Source organism: Gracilinanus agilis, chromosome 2 (genome assembly GCF_016433145.1).
Source record: "Gracilinanus agilis isolate LMUSP501 chromosome 2, AgileGrace, whole genome shotgun sequence".
NCBI lineage: Eukaryota > Metazoa > Chordata > Mammalia > Didelphimorphia > Didelphidae > Gracilinanus > Gracilinanus agilis.
In genome coordinates this window covers 424852647-424879495 of record NC_058131.1, presented here as the reverse complement: position 1 = coordinate 424879495, position 26849 = coordinate 424852647, and positions in this window count along the sequence as shown.

Here is a 26849-nt window from a genome sequence, read left to right as displayed (position 1 = left end):
GAGGAAAAAGTGGGGGCAGGGGTGTAAGGGGAAATCGTGAATAATATAACCATGGAAAAATATTCTAAATTTTAAAAATAAAATAAAATAAATGAAAATAATTCAGGACGGTGATAAAAAATAAAATATAAAAATGTTAACAATGATAGTTTTAGCTAAATTTACTTTTATTAGATTTAATCCAAAATTCTAGTCTGTCAAAATATTTGTTACTCCAACTCTTCCTCCTTGCTTTTTATCCTCTGCAGTTTTTATAAATTGTCTTCTATGCCTCTATCAAGGTCATTTATTTAAAATGTTAACCAGAACTAGGTTGAGAAGCTAAGTGGCACAGTGGTTAGAATACTGAACCTAGAGTCAGGAAGACTCTACTTCCTGGCTTCAAATCCAACCTCAGATACTTCCTAGCTGTATGACCCTGAGCAAGTCATTAACCCTATTTACCTCAATTTTTTCATCTGAAAATGAGCTAGAAAAGGAAATGGCAAACCATTCCAGTATCTTTGCCAAGAAAACCCCAAATGGGGTCATGAAGAGTTGTTCCCAACTGAAAAGCAACTCAACAACAATACTAAGTTGAGCATAGCTTCCTGAAAGACTATCTTTGAGATCTTCTTCAAGATGATATTGAAAGGTTATTGACTATTTACTGAGTCCTATCATTCAACAGTCCTAAATCCACCCAGCCATACTATCATATCTCTCCAATCTTGTTCACAAGAATAACAGAAGAGGCTTAGTAAAATATTTTGCCAGTATCTAAGTAAACTATAAGTCCTTGATCTACCAGTCTGGTAGCCCTGTCATAAAAATATATAAAGATAGTTTTTCAAGATCAATTAATAAAATAAATTATAATTTAAAAAATAAAATCAATTAATAAAATAAAATTATCAATAAAAGAGGAAGCTAACCTGATCCTTTGTGAACATTATTTCCTTTCCTAATTGTTTATTAACATGTTCAAGAATTTGGTCAGGAAAGGCAGTTATAGTGGCTCAGGGGATCAAGAGCCAGGCCTAGAGAGGGGAGATCATGGGTTCAAATCTGTCCTCAGGTACTTCCCAGCTATTTGATCCTGGGCAAGTCACATAACCCAAGTTGCATAGCTCTTACTGCTCTTCTACCTTGGAACCGATACTTAGTATTGATTTACCAAAAAAAAAAAAGAATTTGGTCAGGAATCAAAGTCCTCCCCATAGAAGTGATAATGAAAATAATAACTGATTATTATAAAATAATGATGAAAAGCTGGCAAGATGGGGATAGATCTAGAGTGAGGGAGAGGAAGATGTTAAGAAAACACAACTTTCAAATCTCAACTACTGTGAAGAAATGTGGGCAGAAGGACCCCCAAAAACAGTTCTATGCACATAGAAACAGGAGCAAATGGGGGCCTGAGGGTGAATTCAAACACAGTCAGAAATGAGTTCATTTTCTCCCAAAGCAACTCATGTCTCTGAGGCATAGATAATCTGAATTGGGAAGTTCTCTCTTATATTGAGCTGAAATCTGCCTCTCTGTGGCTTCTGCTGGCTGGACCTAGTTGTGCCCTCGAGGGCCAAGCGGTGACTCCAATCCTTATTTCACATGGCAGTCTTTCAAATGTATGAGACTATAGAAAGGAGTCCTAGGAGTTAGAACCAGAAGGCCCTTAAAAAGCATCTAATCTAACCACTAACTCATTTTATGAGTGGAGGGGGGGGACACAAAAAAACCCCAAAAAAACAAGATTCAAATAGTTGGTCTTGCCTAAGGCCGCAAAAACTGACAGATCTAAAACTAGATCCAAGAATTCTAGAGTCAAATTCCAGAGTTCTTCCTACTATATCACAATGCCTCTCTGCACAGAACTATGAGGAAGGTGGGAATTTGGAGGGGACAGGGAACTGGGAGGCAGAATTTGGATGAAATGCCCTCTGCAATCCCTCCAAGTTCCACAAGACTCCAGTACTAAAATAAAAACATGTTTGGTGCTTTGTGCAATTAATCAATTCCCAGGATAACCTGATGACCCCAAGCAAATGGTTGAGATCCCAAGAACTTTTATCATCAAATTTGCCTATATCCATTTCCTTTTCCCTCAGAGTAAAAAAGGATTTGAGTCCAAGTCTTTCGATTCCAAGGCTAGTTTTCTGCTTCCCCTGGAGACCATCTAGTGCAATCCCTTGACAAATTATGACAATAAACCCTTACTAAGCACTGGCTCTATGTAATGCACTGTGCAGGGCTGATGGCATAAATTGCTTTTTAAAAGCTATAATCCCTGCCCTCAAGGAGCTTGTGGTCTACTGGGGCATAAACAGATAAGCACGATATCAGATAGGGTGTTATGGGGGCAAAGGAAAGATCTTTGGACTCTAAGTAAGAAAGGTGGAAGGCTATAAGTGGGAGATATATTATACACTGCCAGCCTTGGGTTTTATCTGCCAGTTAAAAATAATAAATGTTTTTCCTCATTACAAAGGATGGTCCAATGTTAGGGAGAGGGAATATGTCAGGAACTGTTTGTGATGTTTAAAAACAAGGCTGCTACATAGCATAGTGAAGAGAGTCAGGTGTGGAGTTGGGAGGACCTAGGTTCAAATCTGGCCTCAGCTATGTGACCCTGGGCAAGTCACTTAACCCCAATTGCCTTGTCCTTGACAGTCTTCTTTCTTAGAACCGATTCAAAGACAGAAGTTAAGGGTAAGAATAAAGGAAGCGCTGCTAAATAAAATAAAAACAAGTCATCAAAAATTTTAAATGGGGAAACTTAGATAATGAAGCTCATCTTTTAGAGAGAATTTTTATTATAATAATACCATATATACAAGATTTCTGTCTCTAATACCCAGCATTTTATATAGTGTGTTAAAGGTTTATAAAATTCTGTACAAATATTATTTTATTTAATCATCATAACAATCCAGGGAGGTAGATGTTATCATTATCTTCATTTTACAGATGAGGAACTGAGTCAGACAGGGGTTAAATCACTTGCCCAGGGTTTCACAGCTAGGAATTATATGAAGCTGGATTTGAACTCAGATTTTCCTGACTCTGGGTCCATTATTAACACCATAATATTACTAATACTTAGTAAGTTTGTATCTAGTTCTTAGAAAATTGCTAGGGATAATTATTCCTTAGTTGATACATTTTGTTGTTAGTTCATGAAGATAGAAAGTTTCATAGTTAGAGTTTTATTACTTAGGTTTATATTTTAGCTAAAGCCATCGTCCATATATTAAAGGCAGCTGTCTTTCCTTAAAATAGCTGGAAACTTTGCATCTAGAATCAACTTTTGAGGTTGTTTTAAAATATTGTAAAGAAATATCTCCATGCAGAATTTTGGTTTTTAATGATTTCTAAAGTTATCTGATGCTGGATAAACAGAACAAGAACAGTAAAACTGGTGTGGGAGAGAATACTTTCAAGCAGGGGATCAGGGAGTCTTCACAGAGGAGATGGGGCCTGCCTGTGTGGAGCCTTGAAGGAAAAGGAGATTCTCAAGAGAGGATGTGAAGGGGAAGTGTATTCCAGGTAGGGAGGACAGCTTGCATGAATACCCAGAAGTAGGAGATGGCATGTGCAGTTAAGGAACAACTAGAGCCAATCTGACTAGAACATACAGTTCATGAAGGACAGTTAAAGTGAAACACAAGACTGGAAAGGTAGATTTAAGCCAGATTAGACAGGAATTTAAACAGCAAGCTAAGAAGTTTATATTTGATCTGATTGGCCATAGGGAGCTACTGAAAGATTTTTAGCAGGGGAATGACATATTCAAACTTACACCTTAAGAAGATTATTGTGGCAGTCCTGAGGGGGATAGAGTAGAGGAGAGAGAGACTAGAAGCAGGGAGCCTATACCAGAGTAACCAAGATGAGACAAGATGAGTACCTAAACTGGGGGTAGGGGGTGAGGGCGAGTAGTATAAATGGACAATGGTGGATGGACCTGAAAGAAGTTATAAGATAGAATCAGAAGGAGTTAATAGCAATTGATTGGCCTATGTGGGATTAGAGCAGGGAAAGAGCATTAGGTGGAAGAGGATTTCAGGTTAGGCAGCCAAGAAGATGAAGACGCCATTAATTATAACAACAGAATTGAAAGGAGAGGCAGGTTTGGGTATATAATGAGTTTATTTTTGGACATAAGAACTAACGTTTGCAGCTGTAAAGGATGTTAGAGGTTAACTGCCACAATCCTCTCATTTTATATAAGAGGAAACTGAGGCTCAGAGAGACATGCCCAAAGATATGATATATAATGTGCCATGAAGTACAGCTGAAAAATGTTGCTACTGAGTCATTTTAGTTGTTTCTGACTCTTTGTGACCCTATTTGGAGTTTTCTTAGCAAAGATATCAGACTGGTTTGCCATTTCCTTCTCTAGCTCATTTTATAGATGAGGAACTGAGGCAACCAGGGTTAAATGACTTGCTCAGGGTCGCACAGCTAAGAAGTATCTGAGTCCAGATTTAAATTCAGGAAGATGAGTCTTCCTGACTCCAAGCCTGATACTCTATCCACTATGACACCTAGCTGCAAATCTGTGGTTTAGAACACTGATTCAGATTGGATGTATATAAATTTGAGATTCAACTCTTTTTTATTGAAATCCATCTCTTCCTTCAAGGTCTAGCTAAAGAAAGGCTTTGAGTACAGTGCTGGGAATAAACTATGTCTACTCTCTGAGAAGACAACCTAGCTAAGCATAGATAAATTCTGTGGTCATAGAAAGCCATAAAGGAAACAAACAAATAAACAAACAAACAAAGAAAGAAAAAAAATATACATATACACAAAATACTCTTCAACTAATGGAGTCCCTTCCACTTGTGCAGCATGTGGCAGGAAAAAAGACAGAGAACATTGAAGATCTCACATTCCAACTTTAAGCATCTACTTAGCCGCTATTACTCCAAGTAAGAGATCTATGTCCCAGAGATCAGCAAGTAGAGATGTATGGATACTGAAGGATTTGGGTTGTGCTCATCTTAACTTGCTCATCTTGCTATAAACAGATCCAAAAGAATGAAGGAAGTTGCCACTAAATAGAAAAAATGACTCCCACATTTTCCTTTGAGGGAGAAATAAAGGAGTTAATTGAGATAACTGGTTTTATGGTGTGACTAGGAAAACAAGAAACATTCCAGGGCTCACTTTGTCATCTCTTACTTCAGTGCTCATGATAAGCATTAGCAAAGATAGCTCAATGAAAATAATTGTGTCTTATATGTCCAAATTTGTTACAAAAGATGTGGGGTAGAGACATTTCATGAATAATTTAATAATACTCTATAAATTGAATCAACATGTCCTCTGATATTTGATAACTTCACTGCAAAGGTAGGTTAAGGGGATGAATGCAGGAAACAAATTGGAAAGTGTCATTCAGGAGTAAGAAAAAGAGATCAAAATCTTAGAGGCCCCAAAGAAACTTCATATTGATATAGCATTTCTTCAAGAAAAAAGTTGGGATACTCTGGACAAGGCAAACCCTGAACCACATGAAAACAAATGAAATGGACATTTTAACAATTGGGCCCATGACTCATCACACTAGGATGTGAGAGTAATTCCTAAGTCAGCTGGGCATAGTTAGATCAGTGACTTGTTCCATAAAAGGTCAAAATCCATAGAAAACTAGAAGAAGGAATAAAAATGAGAAAAAGATTGAGTATTCAACTAAAACAACTCCTGCCCAAACAATTCTATGAAACAAGTCATTGATGCCAGAATGTAGAAAATGGATGGAAGAATAATAGATTTCAACATAGGTCATAATAATTTCCTAAAGAAGTTTAACTAATATAAATCAATTGCCACCAAGAATAGCCTAAACCTATCTAGAAATTGTTTCAGTAAGCCAACATTCCATCTTCTTAACAAGAACACAGACATAGCAGCCAAGGGTAGTATCAGTGTAGAGCCTTAGCTCATTTTTTTTAATGTCTATATGGGCAGGGGCAGGGGTACAGTTGGGTGCCACAGGGGATTGAGAGCCAGACCCAGAAATGGGGCATCCTTGGTTCAAATCTGGCCTCAGACACTTCTTGGCTGTGAGACCCTGGACAAGTCACTTAGCCTCCATTGCCAAGCCCTTATTGTTCTTCTGCCTTGGAACCAATATATAATGTTGATTCTGCAAGGATTCTTTTTTTTTTTCTAAAATGAGGATGGTAGAAGATTACGTGTAGTATCATCTACTCAAAAAAGCAAGATGCATTGGAAAGACATAGAAAAAGACCATCAAGAGATCCAACTAAGCAAAATCAGCCCCTGCCATTTAAGAATGAGAGCAGGAGGGTAACAAAAAAGGAAACATCTGTAAAGGTTTTTAATGGCAAAATGTTTTCACCATCACACACACTAAAGCTGCCACATTTGGAGCCTACCATTCTAGTACCAAAATATGCTGCATGAAAAAATGGATACAGCATGGAAAAAATAAAGATGAGAAGAATAGCTAGACTAAAATTAAGTATATATAGTCAGTATCTGTGCTGTAAGCAATATGATTCTAAAGGCACTAAGGGACTGATTCCAACAGTATTTGAAGGAGGGGAAAATACCAAAGATAAGAAGGGGAAAAAAGTTTTTTTTATCATAAAAAGGTAACAAAAGAGGGGCATCTAGATGGCTCAGTAGATAGAGAGCTAAACTTAGACATGGGAAGTCCTAGGTTCAAATGTGACAGTCACTTGATCCTAATTGCCTAACATTTTTGCCTTGGGAAAAAAAACCCTCTTTTGTCTTGGAACTAATATTTTAGTATCCATTCTAAAACAAAAGGTAAGGTTTTTTTTTAAAAATAATAACTTAGTTGGACGACTCTCTGATGATAATCAGCTAGAAGGGGGGAAAAGTATGCATATGTGATCGAATGAATAAAGAATTTACTATGCACTTACTACTAGGCATATGCATAGGCCTAGGAGGCAGCTAGGTGGTTCAGTAGTTAGAGTGCTGGCTCTGGAGTCAGGAAAATCTAAATTCAAATCTGGTCTCAGATACTTCATAGGTGTATGACCCTGGACAAGTCACTTAACCTCTAATTGCCTAACAAAAGGATCTACTGGAGAAGGAAATGGCAAACCACACCAGTGTCCTTGCCCATGGATAACTTGGGTTCATGGAGTCCCACAACAACTATAAGCCCTTATTGTGTGCAAAGAACTGTGCAAAGTGCTAGAGATACAAAGAGAAGAGTAAGATCCTCAGTTCTCAAGAAGCTAATGTTATAATGGAAAGACAATGGATATGAAAGATTTCAATAGTAAATCAGATGGAATGCCTCTTCTTTAGTATTGTTTCCTCTGTAAAAACAATATTAGTTTCTGATGTTGAATCATTTGACAGTACCAAAGACTATGGTGAGAAGAAGTTTTCTTAAGTCTTTAAAAGACATGACTATCACCTTTGCCATGGTTATGAAAATGTCCTCTAGAGAATTCAAATCCAAGAGAAATTCCCTACAGATAGTGAAGTCTTCCAAATGCAAATGATATGATGCTGGTTGCTTTAAGCCCTGGACCAATACAGAAATTTCCAAATAAGATCCATAGTCATTCAAAATAATACAGTCTATCCACACAGTGAAAACAAAGTGGATGAAGAATGATTATTGTCTAGATTATGATATCCAATTAGATAAAAAGAAAGATCTTGACAATTTTCCCTTAGGACCTTCTAGCATTCAGAAACTACCATGGAAGCACAAAATGATGCAGAAGAGATTTGTTGTACTTAGTCCCAGGTACCAGAACTAGTCAGAACAGATCAAAGCGACAGGGAGACAAATGTCAGCTCAATATAAGAGAAAATTTTCTATCAAACAGAGTTGTCCATAATTGGAATGCACTTCTTTTGGAGGTTTTCCCTATCAATGTTTGGATTCCCACTTGTCAGGGATATAATATTCCTTATCAGGTATAGGTTGGACCAACTGGTCTCTAAAATACCTTCCAACTCTAGATCAGAAGTTGGCACCATTTTTTTTAAGGATAAACACTGTCAGACATCATGATGTAGTGGATAGAAGACTGAACTTGAAGTTAGTAACACCTGCCTCTGGCACATTCTAGCTATAGCAAGTTATTAAAATCTCTTTGTCCCAGACAAACTCTAAGACTCCAAGTGACTACATAGTTGTTCAACATTGGTAGCAGAACTTTCTAAAAGAGGAGTTCCTCAAAATGATAAAATTCCAGGCCTAGCCAAAAAAGAAAAAAAAAAAAAACAAGAGCAAAACCTTAATAACCATAGAGGGGAAAAAACATCAAATGAATGTCTAAAGCAAATGGGCAAATTACTAACACAAATCCATAGCTTTTTAACAAGTGAGAACCAAGTGAATTGACGAATAACAAACAAGCAAAGAAATGCTTCCCCCCCCCCAGTTCCCTTCCAAACCTGCCTAAAATACTGCCACTTTGGGCGTTGATTTCCTTCCTTTAAAAAAAAAAATAAGTAAAGTACTGTCCCTTCCTCATGTGGACATTTTATTTACTAATGGGGTCAGAAAAGGACATTTTGTGGGAAACAGAGAAAAGCAATTTGAAGAAATGCAAATAGTTTTGAACACTTGGGGGGAAAGTGCCTCAGATAAAAGTACCAAGAAAACTTAACTGAAAGCAGTTCAAAGGCAAAAGTACTGACAGATTGTAAAAATGGCTAAAGTACATTGTTTCCCAGGACCTGATTTGAATATAATCGTTTTCAGTAATTTAGAGTTTATTGCTGGGAGACTCTTTTTTTTTTTTAAACCCTTGTACTTCGGTGTATTGTCTCATAGGTGGAAGAGTGGTAAGGGTGGGCAATGGGGGTCAAGTGACTTGCCCAGGATCACACAGCTGGGAAGTGGCTGAGGCCGGGTTTGAACCTAGGACCTCCTGTCTCTAGGCCTGACTCTCACTCCACTGAGCTACCCAGATGCCCCAAGGGAGACTTTATAGAAGAAGTGTCTGGGGACTTTGTATAATAATCATTCCCATTATAAATAAAAAATAAACAAACAAATAAACAAATAAATTAATGTGTGTGTGTGTGTATCCCTTACCTTCCTTCTTAGAATCAGTACTGTGTAATAATTCCAAGGCAGAAGAGTGATAAAGGCTAGGCAATGGGAGTTAAGAGACTTGCCCAGGGTCACACAACTAGGTCAGATCTGAAGTCAAATTTGAACTGAGGACTTCTTGTCTCTAAGCCTGGCTCTTTATCCACTAAGCCACCTAGCTGTCCCCCACTTCTCTCAAATTGGGGCAGAGGAATAAAAGGATAGCTAAACTGAGAGCTGAGAGAATTTAGAACCTAAATTACCTACCTCAACTCTTCTATAAGCTGAGAGTGGAAGAGAGGCTTTGCTGCTAGGAATTGACCAAAGGAAACATCTGATAGAGAAAGCTGATTGGAGAAATCAGAATCCATTACTATTTAAAGAGCTAATTGAGTTTGTGTGCCTTGCTCTTTAGCACCATGTATATAGCTTGAGAACCAACTGAAAGGCAGACTCAACAGTTGCTCTAGATTCTAGATTCTAGAGTCTAGAAGCTAATTTGCTTGGAAGACAGTTCTGATGCTGGGAGTTGAATAACAACAGCATAATCCTTTGTGGTTTGTTCCTTAGTATTACCTACAGTTTGAAGGAGGAGAAACTTGGCTGCATTGTCCTCTACTGTCCTCTCTGGTTGGAAAGGAAGAAAATCCCCATAGTTCAGAGAGTAGACATCCCTTCAAAGGAGGGAATGTGGATTATTAATAACTTCATGAAAAGATTCTCAAATTCCCTAATAAATATAAATCATCACTTTATACCCACTATAGAATGACGGAAACATATTTTTTATTCATTTTTTTATTTTTTAGAAAATTTTTCCATGGTTACATGATTCATTTTCTTTCTCTCCCCCCAAAAACATCCCACCCACCCAAAGCTGACATGCATTTTCACTGGGTTTTATATGTGTCATTGATCAAGACCTATTTCCATATTATTGATAGTTGTACTAGAATGGTTGTTTAGAGTCTACATCCCAAATCATATCCCCATCACCCTATGTGTTCAAGCACTTGTTTTTCTTCTGTGTTTCTGATCCCACAGTTCTTTCTCTGGATGTGGATAGTGTTCTTTCTCATAAGTCCCTCAAAATTGTTCTGGGTCATTGCATTGTTGCTAGTAGAGAAGTCTATTACATTCAATTTTACCACAGTGTATCCTTCTCTGTGTATAATGTTCACCTGGTTCTGCTTTTTTTACTCTGTATCAATTTCTGGAGGTCATTCCAGTTCGTAGTTCATTATTCCTTTGAGCACAATAGTATTCCATCACCAGCATATACCACAATTTGTTCAGCCATTCCCCAATTGAAGGGCATACCCTCATTTTCCAGTTTTTTACCACTACAAAGAGTGCAGCTATAAATATTTTTGTACGTGTCTTTTTTCCCTATGGTCTCTTTGGGGTATAAATCCAGCAGTGGGTATGGCTGGATCAAAAGGCAGGCAGTCTTTTAGTGCCCTTTGGGCATAGTTCCAAATTGCCATCCAGAATGGTTGGATCAATTGACAACTCTAATTCTGACAAAGGTCTAATTACTCAAATATATAAGGAGCTAGAGCAATTGTAAAAAAAAAATCAAGCCATTCCCCAACTGAATGGGCAAGGGACATGAATAGGCAATTTTCAGATAAAGAAATAAAAACTATCAATAACATGAAAAAGTGTTCTAAATCTCTTATAATTAGAGAAATGCAAATCAAAACAACTCTGAGGTAACACTTCACACCTAGCAGATTAGCTAACATGACTGCAAAGGAAAGTAATAAATGTTGGAGGGGATGTGGCAAAATTGGGACACTAATACATTGCTGGTGGAGTTAAGAAACATATTTTTCAAAAGATTAAGTCTGATGTTAGTAGATCTGTGGAAAAATAGGTACTTAGAATTGCTACTGTGTGTCAATTGCAAGGCAGAAGAGCAGTAAGGGCTAGGCAATTGGAGTTAAATAATTTGTCCACACAACTATGAAGTGTCTGAGACCAGATTTGAACTCAGGACCTTCTATCTCCAGGGTTAGGTCTCTATCCACTGAGCCACCTAGATGCTCCTTCTAATACATCATTGGTGTTACTGCATACTAATTCGAACTTTAAAAAAATATGGCAATATGTAAAAATGGTCAAAACCAGTCATATATTTTTTCAATTAAATGTAGAAGTAATTTTTGGCAATTCTTAATTGATATTTTACAATTCAGATTCTCTCCCTCCCTAACATACCCTCCCCCCAAGCAGTAAATATTCTGATATAGGTTAAACCAGTGATGTCATGTAATACATATTTCCATATTCCTCATGCCATATCACATATAGGGTTTTTTTTGTTTGTTTGTTTGTTTGTTTTTAGGGTTTTTTTTTGTTTGGTTGGTTTTTTTTAACCCTTGTACTTCGGTGTATTGTCTCATAGGTGGAAGATTGGTAAGGGTGGGCAATGGGGGTCAAGTGACTTGCCCAGGGTCACACAACTGGGAAGTGGCTGAGGCCAGGTTTGAACCTAGGACCTCCTGTCTCTAGGCCTGACTCTCACTCCACTGAGCTACCCAGCTGCCCCACATATAGGGTTTTAATGATGATGATAAGAGTAATAATATATTTGAGTACCTGTTTTTCCACAGATCTACCAACACTAGACTTAATCTCTTGAAAAATATGTTTCTGTCATTCTATAGCGGATGTAAAGTGATGATTTATATTTATTAGAGAATTTGAGCATTTTTTCATGAAGTTATTAATAATCTACATTTCCTTCTTTGCAATTATCTCCATGTCCTTTGACTCTTGCTTCATTGAAGAGCATATATTATTAACATTATAAATGAACACAAGTTCTTTATATTCTGGATGACAGACTTTTTTTCTGATACATAGGGCAGCTCAAAAGCTGGGAGGTTTGTTTCCGATCATCCTCACATGTAAAAGATAGAATCTGGTTCAAACAATTGGAGGTACAAGGCAACAAATGGATTCACAATTGTTCCATCTAGCCTTTTAAATTATTATCTTCCCAAACACATTTATCTACCTCTCAAGACAACAGTGATCTGAAAGATATTGAGGAACTGCCCTTCTGTGTTTCTTTTATCAGAGACCTCCTGAATTTATTTAAGGGGGGATAGAAATTGGTGTTCAGGAATTTATGTAAGTTAAGGAGACTTTTAAACTGTTAAGTCAAACAGATGTTAGAAGCAAAATATGGATGATGTTGGCAGGAAGAAAGCATTCAAAAGACAGACTAAATGTACGTTGAATCTAATTAGTTGACTGGATGGTCTGTGTTCCAAAAGAATTTTGTTTTTGGAGCTAGACTCTAGGACTACTTTATTGAGAGAAGACTGCTTTTCCCTTGTCTAATGATAACTGGACTTGTGAGATGCCCTGTCTTTCTAAAAGAGCTGAAGTTTTGCCTCTGGGCTCTAAGCCAAAAGGAAGACGATTTAGGCAGAGGTGTGGAGTAGTAAAGTTAAGACTAGTCTCAATCAAAAAATTTGGAGACACACCAGGCCCAGTGGGGAACAGTAAAGAGCATCTCATTTTGGTAGCCTTGAAGCATCAGAGTCGTGAGTTTGCTCTTTCATATATGTGCCTTGATCACACAGATTCCGAACCCTGTGAATGCCCTCTCTTCTCACAGATGGTCTGTGTAGTTGAGGGAGGGTATGCCCCAATTTAATGGAGGAAATTTTCTAACATTACTTTTTTAATATGTTAATTCATTAAATACCTTTGCTTTGAATTAATTGTATATTATGGTTGACTAATAAAAAGTAAACATATTGGTGGGGGCTAATTAAAGAGAGAGCTAGTATTAAGGATAACCCAGCAGACAGTCAGGTAAACATGAGTTCATATTCTTTTGAAGACACCTATTAGCTATATATCCCTGGGCAAGTTACATAATCTCTTTAAGCCTCAATTTCCTTATCTGTAAAATGATAATAATAATAATAATAATAGCACCTACTGACAGGGTTTTTATGAGGACCAAATGAGATGATATATGTAAGGTGTTTTGCAAACCTTAAAGAGCTATATAAATGTAACTATCATGAAAATCTGCGAGCTATAATTTAGGCAGCCTTCTCGGGAGACCAAAGTACAAATGAAGGCTCTAACAAGTACTGCAGATATTTTCTCCCAAATAGTTTTAAATTTACATTTTAAATATATTGCTTTTTATTATGCAAAATCTCTTTATTTTCATATAATCAAATCTATTTTGCCTCCAATGAATTCTTCTGTTTGTTTTAATAAAAGTACCCTTCCTCTCCATAGCCAAAATAAATGCATTATTCTACTTTATTTCAAAAAAAATTTTGATTACTGGTCAAGTAAGAATTTATTGTGAGATATATATATATATATATGTATATATATATATGTATAGTGAGATATAGATCTAAATCCTTTTGGGGAGGGGAGCATATACCAATCCATTTTTTAGCAGTTTTTAATTGAAAAGTGATTCCATTTCATACCTTTTTTTTTTTAAACCCTTACTTCTGGCTTAGAATGTATTGATTCTAAGGCAGAAGAATGGTAAGGGCTAGGCAATGGGGGTTAAGCGACTTGCCCAGGGTGGAACAGCTAGAAAGTAACTAAGGTCCGATTTGAACCCAGGACCTCCCACCTCCAGGACTGGTTCTCTATCCACTGAGACGTCTGGCTACCCATTCCCTACCATTTTTTTGAGTTCAGATTATCAAACACTAATCTACCATATTCATTGAATTCTCTAATCTGTTCTATTGTTCTAGTTCTCTACTTTTTTCCCACCAATATCAGTTTTTTTCAAATTATTACTTTATGGTATATTTTAATATCTGGTAGCTATTTCTCTTCCTCTGCTTGTCTTTTTCATATGTAAAAGGAAGGTACTCCCATTCACATATACTGGAGGTGAGGCTAGAGCTAGAATTGTACTCAAACTATAATCTCTGTTTAAGACACCAGATGGTATGACAAGTTCAAGAAGTTGCAACTCCCTTGCTCTGTGGAGGCCTGGGCAGAACCTTGGAGGCACAGATCCCAAGTCCTTTTCAGTCCTGTGCATTTTTGGATGAGTTGGTCTGTTCTTTCTCAGGGTCCTAGCCTCCTTTCAGTCTAATATAAGGGTATGAATAAATTCTTCTCAATTGCTCATAATTTACTGGTTTACATTCACTCCTGTCCCTTTGAAATTTAAATATCCTCTCCTACTATTACCCAAAAGAGTCACTCATTTTAGGTTAGAAATGACTATCTGGGAGCAGTTGGTGGCTCGATGGATTGAAAGTCCAGTCTAGAGACCAGAAGTTCTGTGTTCAAATCTACCCTCAGACAATTCCTGTCTGTGTGACTAAATTCCCATTGCCCAGCCCTTACCACTTTTCTGCCTTGGCACCAATACTTAATATTGATTCTAAGACAGAAGGTAAGGGTTTAAAAAAATGAATGAAATAAAAAATGAAAGGTACAGTTTTAAAACTCCCCAGGGCTCAGCTCCACTTAGTTTAAGGGAGATATCTTAAAATAGTCCTTAGTTTAAGGGGTGTCCTTTCTGAGTCTTCCTTTCACATATGGATAACTTTTTAGGGGATCATCTTCTAGCACCCATTTTGAAAATCTCATTCAATGAAATGCAAATTATCTCACCAGCATTTTGATCCTGGCCAGCAATTCAGGCAAAAACTCCTTACTTCTGGCTTCGATAGTAACTGCTCTCTACTCCTGTTGCCGGGCTAAATGAATCTCCTTCGAAGGGACACCTTCATCAGCTTCCCTGGGTTAAAATACTGTTTGGGGCCATCTTGCATCTTCTTCCTCAGGTTCCTAGCATGCTTCTCCAGCATCTCTGCCAACAAGGCTGCCAAAGCCACACCAGGGGCTGACACATCACCACATCTGACCCCTGGACACCTGTCATTCAGAGGGCCATCCTCTAAAGAATGGGAATGAGATAGCCAGTCAAGGCAAAATGTTGTGTGGTCTATTTAAGAATTCCTCCACATGGTATAGCCCTGGGCAAGTCACTTAACCCTCATTGCCTAGCCCTTATCACTTTTCTGCCTTGGAACCAATTCATAGTATTTACTCTCAGAAGGAAGGTAAGGGTTTAAATTTAAAAAAAATTCCTCCACAGTTTATGTTGTCATGACCCCAACATAACTAATAACCTTTCAATTCTGTTCTATCTCACCTCAGAGAGAAGGAAGGGGAAAAGCTGGACACTTAGAGCTTGTGAGGAGCAATTAGATGACAAAATAGTTCTAAATATTCTTGTCCGTCAGTTTTCCCATGTGAATTTTATTATGAATGTATTTCATTCTATAAATATGGAAGGAGAAATATCACAACCCTGTCTCTCATGCAAGTTAGGCTAGTTTTTCTTTAAAAGATATTGAAACTCTCCCCAAGACTTTGTTGGCTCAGAGGACTAAAAACTTAGACTAATGACATCACTTCCTCATTGAGTTTAAAACAGCCACAAGGAATTCCAGGGACCTCCACTGATGTTTGATTACTAGAAAATGATGGTGAGGCAGCTGGGTGGCTCAGTGGATTGAGAGCCAGGCCCAGAAACGGGAACTCCTGGTTTCAAATTTGACCTCAGACACTTCCTAGTTGTGTGACCCTGGGCAAGTACTTAACTCCCATCGCCTAGCCCTTACCTTACTGCTCTATACACCAATACACAGTACTGATTCTCAGACAGAAGGTAAAGTTTAAAAAAAGAAAGAAAATGATGGGAAATTTAGGCAAGGGAACTCTGCCCAGCTGAATCAATTTGGAATACTCAATGCTTAGCCTTATTTGGTATCCTTTCTATGCTATGGTTAAGTAAATCTACTCTTGTTAACTACTGAATGACCAATGGTGTACCTTATTTGTCCCAATATCAAACTGAAACTAGCAGGGGATTGGTATGAATTAGGCCCAGCCCAGAACAATGAGAGAGCCTTTCTTTTTTTTAATCATCTTTTTTTTTTACCAATTACATGTAATAACAAATTTCCGCACAAGTTTTCCATAGTTATATGATCAATTTTCTCTCCCTCCCTCCCTCCCTTCTCTCCCCCCTCCTCAGGCCAAATAGGCAATTTGATCTGGGTTATACATGTATTATCATGCAAAACATATGAAATAATCTTTCAAGCAAGTGACTTTTTTTGTGATCTCCTTAGAATTTAACTTTTTTTAAAAGCATATTCATCATACTATCCTTTGCTCTGCTTGACCCCAGAGAGCCGGTGTAGGACCAGTTAGGAAGACCTTATGGAGCTACATATTTCAACTCCATGTAAAACAAAACTTCCTAATAATTAGGACTCTAAAAGTGTGACCTAAAAGAAAGGAATGTTTTCCTCATCCTGCCCTCTCAGGCCAAAGGGAACAAGTCTAATTTTTTTTTTAAACCCTTACCTTCCAGCTTGGAGTCAATACTGTGTATTGGCTCCAAGGCAGAAGAGTGGTAAGGGCTAGGCAATGGAGGTCAAGTGACTTGCCCAGGGTCACATAGCTAGGCAGTGTCTAAGGTCAGATTTGAACCCAGGATCTCCTGACTCCAGGCCTGATGCTCTATCCACTGAGCAAGCCAGCCAGCCTGCTGCCCCTGACCTTCCAGAATTCTGAAGGATGACTTATCAGAGTCGTGGTGGAGAGGACTAAAAGACCTTTGAGGACCCTTTCAGCTTTGAGGTTCTATGATTCTATGATTCTATGCCAGGAATGATTCTATGGAGCATGTTCTCTGGCTCCAAGGAGATGGGCATGCCCATTAGCCTTTTGCTGAGGGACAAGTACTTCACTTTGCTGAGATGGTGGGGCTCCTGGTTGGCTCCTGGTTGGCCTACATGCATTCCCCATGACTGGGGAGGCTGTGGAAAAGAAGATTGGCCACTGAGTCTCTTTGGAAAGAAATGCTTGTGGAAGAGGCTGCACCCCTGTCAGTAGGTCCTAAGAGTTCTAGGAAGGCTCTATCTTCTCTCTTCCATGTTGCTGCCTTCTTTTTCTTTTCTTTTTTTTTTAACCCTTTCCTTCCATCTTAGAACCAATACTATGTATTGGTTCCAATGCAGAAGAGTGATTTCCCCAGGGTCATACAGCTAAGAAGTGCCCAAGGCCAGATTTAAAGCAGAAGAAGCTAGGCAAGGAGGGTTAAGCAACTTGCCCAATGTCAAGGATCAAGGAAGTATCTGAGGGAATATTTGAACCCAGGACTCCAGGCCTGGCTTTTAATCCCCTGAGCTCCCTAGCTGCCCAGCCATCATTTTCTACTACTCATGCATCAGATGAGATCCCTGGAACTCCTTAAGGCTGTTTTGAACAGCAGGTTTCCTTCTTTGGGGACAAATGGATCCTGTCCAAAGTGTGAGCTTGAGGGAGCCCAGAAGTGAGCGTAAGGGACAGCATGAGTGACACCTGGCTGACGCATGCCCAGACCCTTGGGGCTGCCAGAGGGCAGGATGAACTGAGCCCAGATGCAGACTCTCCATCCTGCTGTTCTCTCCTAGGAGCGGGGCTGGCACAGACCCCTGGGACGGGGAAGACAGCTAACCAGCCAGCCAGGAACTAGCAGCTGGCCCTAGGAGAAGCTCACAAACACTCACTCACTTCCACATGACTGACCCCCGGCACAATGAGGGAATTGTCCACCCCTCCCCCAGCCTCACAGACATGAGAAGTCGGCCACTCTTGCTTCACAGGCCCTAGTCCCGAGGACCTGGGAGCCACAGAGCCACAGCCTCCTCCTAGTGCCTCTCCCCTGACCCCAACCCCAGCGGCCTCAGAGAGGCCAGGGAGGCCAGAGGTCATGGCGGGGTCATTTAGGAACAAGCCACCACCCCTGCTCCCCGATTCATTCTGTCCAGACTTCTCTTTCTGTGTCCCTGCACCTGTCTGTGTCTGTCTGCTCCGCTGTCCCATGGCCGTCTTGCTGTGACTCTGTCTAGCCTTTTCTGTCCCTCTGATGGGTGCCTGCTTTTTACCCTTCTCTGGGCTCTTCTGCCTGTGCCTCTCTTTAAGATTTTTGTTATCTGTCTGTCTCTACATTCCTCTGCATTTCAGTGTCTGTCTGTCTCTCTCTCTTCATCCGTAGCTCAGTAGTCTTCTCCATCCCTTTCTCCGTCAGTCTCTTGTTCTGCTCCTGGCCGCCAGGGTCTTCCTTTAAGTAACAGCTGCTGCCTAAATTGGGGTGGGGGTGGGGGACTAGCGAATATGAATATGAAGGCCTCCGATGGCCGGCCGCACTCCTCCATAAAGCCGGGCCCCAAACAGGCTTGACCTTGGCCCCTTCTTCCCTGTCCCCTCTTCTCCCCATCACAAATTATTCCCACAAACTGGCAGCTGCCATTGCTGTTTTCAGAGCCCACTGGGGTTTGCTGAGCCCACTGTTGTTTGTGATTCTAACTCCCTGCCTCCCAGAGTCTTTGTTCACTCACCCAGACAGAGCTAACTCCTCCCTTCCCTTCCCTCCCCACCCCCCAGCCTGGCCGATCTGTCTGGGATGCCTGGCCCCAGCTCTCTCCTCTGATGCTGCTCGTCAGAGTGTCACCTAGACTTGGACTCAGAGGACCTCTGCTACTTGTCATCGATGTCTTACCTTGGGCAAATCATGAAATTTCTCTGGGCTGTTTACTTGACTCCAAAAAAGAGGAGAGTGGACTATCGGACCTCTAAGAACCCTCTTAAGAACAGTTGTTCGTTGATGGTCCAGTCCTTGAATCCCTTCTTGGTGTTCCTGAATGCCTTTTGCTAACATTGTTCTCTGTTTCTGGAATATCCTTCAGGAACCTATCACTGTTTATTTCTTTTTTCCTTCAAGGTCCATGCCAGGTTGCCCTTCTTTCACAGATCCTTCTTCCTAAACAGATGTGAATTCTCCCTCCTCCGAATCCTCAAAGCCCCTTTGGTTATATTTCGCCATGCAATGATCATGCATCATTTTTGACTTTTATTCATTGGTACATTCTCCTGCAAACTTCATGAAAGCAGAGACTGCCTAATCTGAAATCTATTTTTTCCTAGTACAAATCACAAAACTCTCTGTACAATTTAATAAATTTAATTTTATAAATATTTAAGTTAATATTTATATTTAATCAACAGTATTAGATAATCAATGGCCCTCAGGAAAAATTAAATCATTCAATGCCTCTTTCCTAATCACCTACTGAGTGCCTAGACATGTGTTCCTCTGTCATGAAGGAATAGGAAAAGGAAAGAGACTTCTGCACTCCAGAAGTTCACAAAGTATCAGTCTAGGAGGCCTCTAATCCAATTTGTATCTGAGTAGAAATCACCACTAGAAGGGCTTTAAAAAGTGAGATATGTTTGAAGACTTCTCAAGATGGGGAACTCACTGCTAAATTAGTTAACCCATTCTACTTTGGGATAGCTATCATTAATATGTTTCTCCTTATGGCCAGCTGAAGTCGGCCTTCCTACAACTTCCATACTAGATCTGCTTTCTGGGGATAAGCAGAATAAAAGAACCAAAGTCCTGTTACTTTCAAGTATCTACAGTAACTGGCACCAAGCAAACTAAGTCTTGCCAAGAAATGTCCTTAGGGGGCTGACTTGAATGAATAAATAATGATTTGCTGAGCAAAGAAGTTATCTTGTTAAAAATCTTTTTCTTCCTTCAAGACCCAACTCAAAGTATCCCCTCCTTCGTGAAGCATTCTTTGGTCTCCAGGACACCTCCAACGAAAAATGATCTTTGTCCACTTAAATTTTCCTGGAATACTTTGCCTGGATTTTTACATTTTGATTCCATTTTCATTTTATTTTCTTCATGGTTTGTGTGTGTGTGTGTGTGTGTGTGTGTGTGTGAAGTGTCTTCTTCTATAAGACAAATATGAAAAATATTTTTCATGATAGCACATGGTATCACACCCTTGGGGGCAAGGTGAGAGGGAGGGAAGGAGAGAATTTGGAACTCTAAATGTTAGAAAACAAACATTATTTGTTTGGCTAATATGGAAATATGTTTTACATGACTTCACATATATAATTGACATCAAATTGCTTGCTTTCTCAAGGAAGAGAGGATGGAAGGGGGAAGGAGAATTTGGAACTGAGAATTAAAAGGAAAAAAATGTTTAAAAATTTTTCATGTAAGTGGAAAATACTTAATGTAGTAAATAAAAAAGATGTGTGTGTGTGTGTGTGTGTATATATATGTATGTATAAAGAAAGTCCCACTATTTTATGAGTATATACATCTGTCTGAATGGGTGTACCCCCATGGCAGATGAGAGAGATGTGAAATGAAGAGAGCAGTGCCCAACTGAATCTGCCCTGTATCTTTGCTGAATATCCTTTCCGTGCTATGGTTGAGTAAAACGTCTTTTTATTAAAGGTTACGTGGTCCATAAATGTCTCATTTCATTCCATTCCCAAGCCTGAAACCACAGGACTGGTTTTTGTCAAGCCTCATCCAGAGGATCCTGCCTCTGACACATCTTGGCTCTGTGTCCAGGAATCATTTAACTTTTCAGTGCTCCAGACAACTCTCCATGACTATATAGGCTGCAGAGAAGGTACCAATTGGTATCAGTAGAAAGAGTTTCTTCACTGGAAGTTCTCTACACCAATAAAATCACAAGAATGGTTGAAAAAAGAATTTAAACTAAGAAAACTATTTGTATAGATTGTTTTACTAAAGGAGTGGGAGGTGTGGCAATATTTTTACTAAAAATTTGGTGGAGTGGGGCTCCGCCACAAAGTTCAGAAAGCCCTACCTTAGACAAGTGTTCCTTTCCTCCACTCTCAACTGAACTCCTAGTTATAGCTCTAATGTATTTCTTTTTTCCTAACTCTTATCTTTTGTCTTCTTATTAAAGGGTTAGGTAATTGATATTAAGAGATTTTTCCAGGGTCACAAAGCTGCCACACAATGTCTGAGGTCAAATTTAAACCCAGGTTCTCCCAATTCCAGGCCTGGCACTCTATCCACAGTGCCACCTAGCTGTATTCTTATGTATTCTTACATGTCATTGTCTCAAAACACTTAACCATCCTGGTCAGTCTCTTCCGGATGATCTCCAGCTTAATATCTTTCCTAAGGCACAGAGTACTCCAAATGTTGCTGACTAGGGAAGAATATATCAGGACCATTACATCCTTTGTTTTAGATATTATGCCTCTCCGTGAAGTTTATTAGACAATACTAAACTCTCCTCATGGCCTTTTTCATAGGAGCTATTGCTTAGCAATGCTTTTTGCTTTATAAAGTTGATATTTGGAACCCAAATAGAGGACTCAGATAGTTCCTAGCCATGTGACCCTGGACCAGTCATTTAACCCTTTTTGCCTCAATTTTCTCATCTGTAAAAATTATCTGGAGAAGGAAAGGACAAACCATTCCAGGATCTCTGCCAAGAAAACCCCAAAAAGGGTCACAGACATAACTAAAAAATGAATGAAATATTTAATTCCATTAAATTTCATCTTATTCTGTCTGGTCCATCAATCTAACCCTGAGAGATCTCTTTGTATTTGGATTCTATCATCCCACCTGTTAGCTGTTCCTCTAAATTTTGTGTCACACAAGCCTGTCTTAATCCAAGTCACTGATAAAGAAATGTTAAGCTGAAAAGGCTCAATTATAGATCCTGAGAGCATTCCACTAGAGACCACTATCCAAGCTGACATTATCCCATTAATGACTACTCTTTTGGACCAGTTATTTAACCAGATATAATCTACCCAACTGTATTATCACTTATCAGTATATTTCCGTCTCATACACAAGCCACACTTTGTATAAAGGCTCTGTACACAGAAGGCTTTGCAAATGCCTTGGTGAAATCTAATTATACCATTTCAACAGTATTCCCATAGTCAAGAAGGGATAGGACATTAGGTTTGAAATTGTGGTTTGTTCTTGTTCAAGCCAGGCTGGCTCTTAGGGGTCCCTCTGTCCTTTTCTAAATTTCACAAACCTTCCCCCTTTTAAGATAGATAATAATTTTACCCAGAACAGAAGACAAATTTACTGTAGTTTGCAGACTCCACTCTTTTCCTTTTTTCTTTTTTTTGAATATTGGAAAATTAGCCTTTCTCTAATCCTATAGTACCTCTCCTAATTAACACAACAATTAATATTTAGCTAGTCCTTACTACATGTCAGGCACTATACTAAGCACATCCTGAGAGGTAGGTACTATTACTATTCCCATTTTCCAGTTGAGGAAACTGAGCAAACAGAGGAAAAGCAACTTGTCACACAGACAGTATCACGCCCTGGATTTGAACTCATGTCTTCCTGATTCCAGATCTAGCACTCAATATACTGTGCCACCTAGCTGCCTCTAATTTTCCAAGATCTTTCAAAGATCAATGGTAACTCAGCAATCATATCTACTAATGCCCTGTGATGTAGTATGTCCATTTACAAATGCAAATCTGTCCAGTTACAAATGATGCTTGTATTCAAAACCATAAGTAACAGCTTAAGTGCCTTGGATATTCCAGGGTATTTCCTCAAATCAATTTTATAATTCATGAAGTAAAAACAATTGGGACAAATTTAACTGAATAGAACAATTGAGGAAACAGATTAAGGCCATTGCTTACAGAGGCTACATAGGGGAGAGGAAGTGGGTCAAGAAATATCTTACAGTATAAGCTAGGTGGCTTAGTGGATAGAGGAGCCAGGACTGGAGGCAAGATGTTCTGGGTTCAAATCTGACCTCAGACACTTCCTAGTTGTATAACTTGGAACAAGTCAGTTAACCCCAATTTTGCCTCGCCCTTTCTGCTATTCTGCCTTGGAAGCCATACTAAGTATACAGTATCTATACTAAGTATAAATATACAGTATTGATACTAAGTCTACCGTAGGTAAGGATTTAAAAGAAAGCAGTAAAAGAAAAAGATATCTCTTACCTGAACAACTCAGTAGAATAATTGGTCCCACATTAGCTTCTCATTTTAACTATTTTTGCTAGTGAGATGGTAAGCTAAGGTTTTTTCTATGCTATAGAAGAAGAGTAAGTGCTGTTATAACATAATGTAATATATTTTCAAAATTGTATTTTCAAAAATGTATTTCAAAATTAAAAAATCTTTATAAAGGACCCTTTTAAGATGGTACGGTCCTCGAAATTTCAGTGTCCTGGAACAAAACCCCAGTCCCCTAATGTAATGTTGTCTCTACTTGAACTCACTGAGGATGATTAGTTGCTAAAATTTAAAGTTTTTTTGCACCTGCTGCAAGATCATTTTTCCTAGAAGATAAGACAGAAACAAAAGAAGACTTAAGCAGGATGGTCCTTTTCTTGCCAACATTCATTATCACATCATCCAACCCAAACAATGATCCTGTCCTTTCTCTGTAATCCTCCTGTCACCCTTGATGCCACTTTAAAACACGCACACATACACACACACACACTCATTGTCCTTATCATTTGTTGCCAATTCTGGGTTTTACGACTCAACACTATTCTCATAATGTTGACTATTCTCATAGAACCACACTGCTCTTTCTTATTCATCTTTAATTACTTTCCCTTGGTTACATCTTCTGTGTGTGTCCTTTTATGATCAGAGTTTGTTCATAAGTATCCTGTGTATCCACTCCAGTCTCTTTGGGCAGCTCCTCTTTCTTCTCATTGTATTCATTTCTTCTGATATCTCCAGAATTCCATGCTTGAGAGCTTCTCTGCCCTCTTGGGCCAAAGTTTTCATCAAAATATTAAGCCATTGGATCCTATCTAGTCTTTCTCAGAATCTTTTGATACCATCTAGTCTAACCCTTTATTTTATAGTTGGGAAAATTGAGGCCCAAGATGGAAAAGGGACTTGACTAAAGTGATTCATTGACAGAGCCCAGATTAAAATCCATATATATTGATTTTCTTTTCTTTTCTTTTCTTTTCTTTTCTTTTCTTTTTTTAAATGTCGATTTTCAGTCCAGGGTTCTTTCACTCGCACTCTCACTCTTCAGTGTCCACAGCTAAACCAAAGTTCACCCACAGCCAAATTCTGGCAAAGAGTAGACCTAGCTGTGCCTCATGGTAGTCAGTTCAGTGTTAGATTATAGCTATAGGCTGTTACTTCTAAGCATTACCTCACTCAGTATTACTCATTTTTCTCTTCATTACCCAGTTATAAGACTTTTGATGTAAAAACTATAAATAAAGCACTTGGCTAGATTACATGAAGAAGCAAAGGGAGAAGTATCCATATTCAACTGAGAGACGTGAAGGGCAGAGTGGGCTGGAGAATCTAGGGTAAAGGAGGTGTGCCAAGGGTGGGCACAGCCCTAGACAGATCTAGGGTAACCTTGAGAGAACAAAACATCAGATGGGGAATGAAGCAAGACTGATTTGGAGTTAGACAACCAGAGTTCAAGTCCCAAAATTACACACCTGGGATTTAGGGCACTTTCTCTTGCCTCACCCACTCATAAAAGCCACCTAAGGGGCTTTAAATACACCATGGAGCCATAGTCACTTAAACCATAATTCACACACCCTCTTTTACTAGTCAACCAGAAGAAAACATTAGTTCAAAATGAAGGCATTTAATGAACTAGCATAAGAAGAATGGCAACAAGAACGTTCCTGTTATAAACTCAGGATATGCTCTCTCCCAATTAACACACATCAGGAAGAAGAATGCACATTTATAGAGTTCTGAGGACACATATGTAAGGAACATGTCTGATGAGTGCACATAAACATGGAGGAACAACTCATACCTTCACTGATGATGTTTCCAGGTGACATCAGGGCCACTGATGTAATTCAGGTGATATTCTCACACTGTTCTGGTACCTGTTCCAGGGATATCCTATCCCATTTCTTTGGCTTCCCATAACTTGGCTATTCTCATTGTTGCCACCTACTGGTCTTCTGCTGTAGTCTTCTGCTGAAGTACATTCTCTCTCTCATAAAAGGAGGTGTTGTCCTTACCATTCTCTTTCCCCCCCCTTCTTTTTAAAAGTTTATAGCCCAGAGGCATCTTTATTGAGATGAAGGTAAACCTTCATATGATCTTCATCCTAAGGAAAAGTGGTTAAGTCTGTCAGTTCTCAAGGTCTTAGCCTGAGGGACTAAGCTCTTTGAGAACACAGAGCAACTAGCCAGCTAAAGGAGGTTTGAAAATATTGTCTATGTTTGAACTGATTTCCTTTTGTGAGCAGGATTGAAGTCTCTGTTCCAAGCCTCTACTTGACTTAGGGTTGGAAAGTTCTCTTTCATTTCAGTTAGTTTCTGATTTTTGACCTGATTTTCCACTCAAACCATTTTGGGAGAGAGCTACATGAATCTGGATTACTGTGGCTTGCCCTCAACCCCTTAAGAGGCTTTAGATATTATGCAAATAGACAGAAAGGGGGTCAGTAGGAATAAAAAAACTAGGGGGCACTACAGAGAGGTTATAGTCCTTCCATTCAAAGTTTTGGTCCAAACCCATGCCTTTCATATGCAAATGTGGCAAATAAGAAATCTCTCAGACTCTGAGCTACCATGCACATTTATTAAGTTCCTACAATGTGCAAGACATCTTGCTTATTCTAGAACAGTGACGGCAAACCTTTTAAAAGGGTAGGGGATTTGAGAAATGTCCTCAGGAGCTCAGGAGCTCAGAGGGGAGGGAGAGTAACTCAGCCCAGTCCCTCTGGCTTTCAGGTAACAAACTCTGGCAAACTCTGTGCTAGGGCAACAGTGCACATTCCCAGAGAGAGGGTTCTGAGTGTCCCCTTTGGCACAAGTGTCATAGGTTTGCCACCATAGCTCTAGAATATTAGAGTAAAAAAGAACTTTAGAGATCATATAGTCCAATCATTTTATAGATGAAGTAACTAAGGTCTAGAAAAGTTAAATGACTTGCTCAAGTAATGGATACTAATTAGCAGAGCTAGGCCTTGGTCCTGAGTCTTGTGACTCCACACCAATCTGTCACTTCTCAGGACCTCAGTTTTCTCCTATATGAAATGAGAATTCATTAATTCAATCCAATTGAACAAAAGTTAGTTCCTACTAAGCAAAAGTCCCCTGCTAGGTGCAGGAAGAGTTACAGAAGACAGAGCACTTACCCTCATGCATGTTAGGTTTGTAGAATTTGGAATTAGAAGGACCTTCGAATTTATGTAGTTCAATCCCTTTATTGTACATTCAGGGAAACTGAGAATCAGAGAAGTCCACAGCCCCAATCAAGGTCATATAGCTAGTAAGAAGCCAATAAGAAGCCAATATGCTAAATCTGAATCCCTGGTTTTCTGCTACACTGTCCTGTCTTAGAGCATTATTTATTAATAATATTAACTAATTAATGGTTTTAATCATAAACAATATGGCACGAAAGTATAAAGTTCTTCAGGAGCAGGAGAAGGAGATCAGAAGGTAGCTTTTGATTTGAGCTTCTAATGATACGTAGGACTTCATCATGTGAGGAGGGCAGATGCCATTCAAAGACTTAGAGAATGTCAGCATTAGAAGGGATAAGGGGACTGGGTTTAGCTCCAGCTTGCAAGAGGGTGTGGGCTTTGGCAGTCTAGACTTTTGACATTGGTCTTATCTATTCCAACCCATGCTTGAATATGCCTAAGAGGCTGTCAGGAATATGGCACCCAGAGGATCCAACCCATATCTGAAACACCAATAGTTATCTCTTCCACATCTCCAGTCAGAAGTCTGAATTTTTTTAAATGTAATATAGTACCTTATAGTAAATAGAAATGTAAAGTGTCTTGAAAACCTTAAAGAGCTATATAAATGCTAACTATTGTTGGCTATTATTATTTTTTTAACTCTTACCTTCTGTCTTGGAATTTGGGCTTAAGCATGCATTTTGGAGCTTTTACATTTTT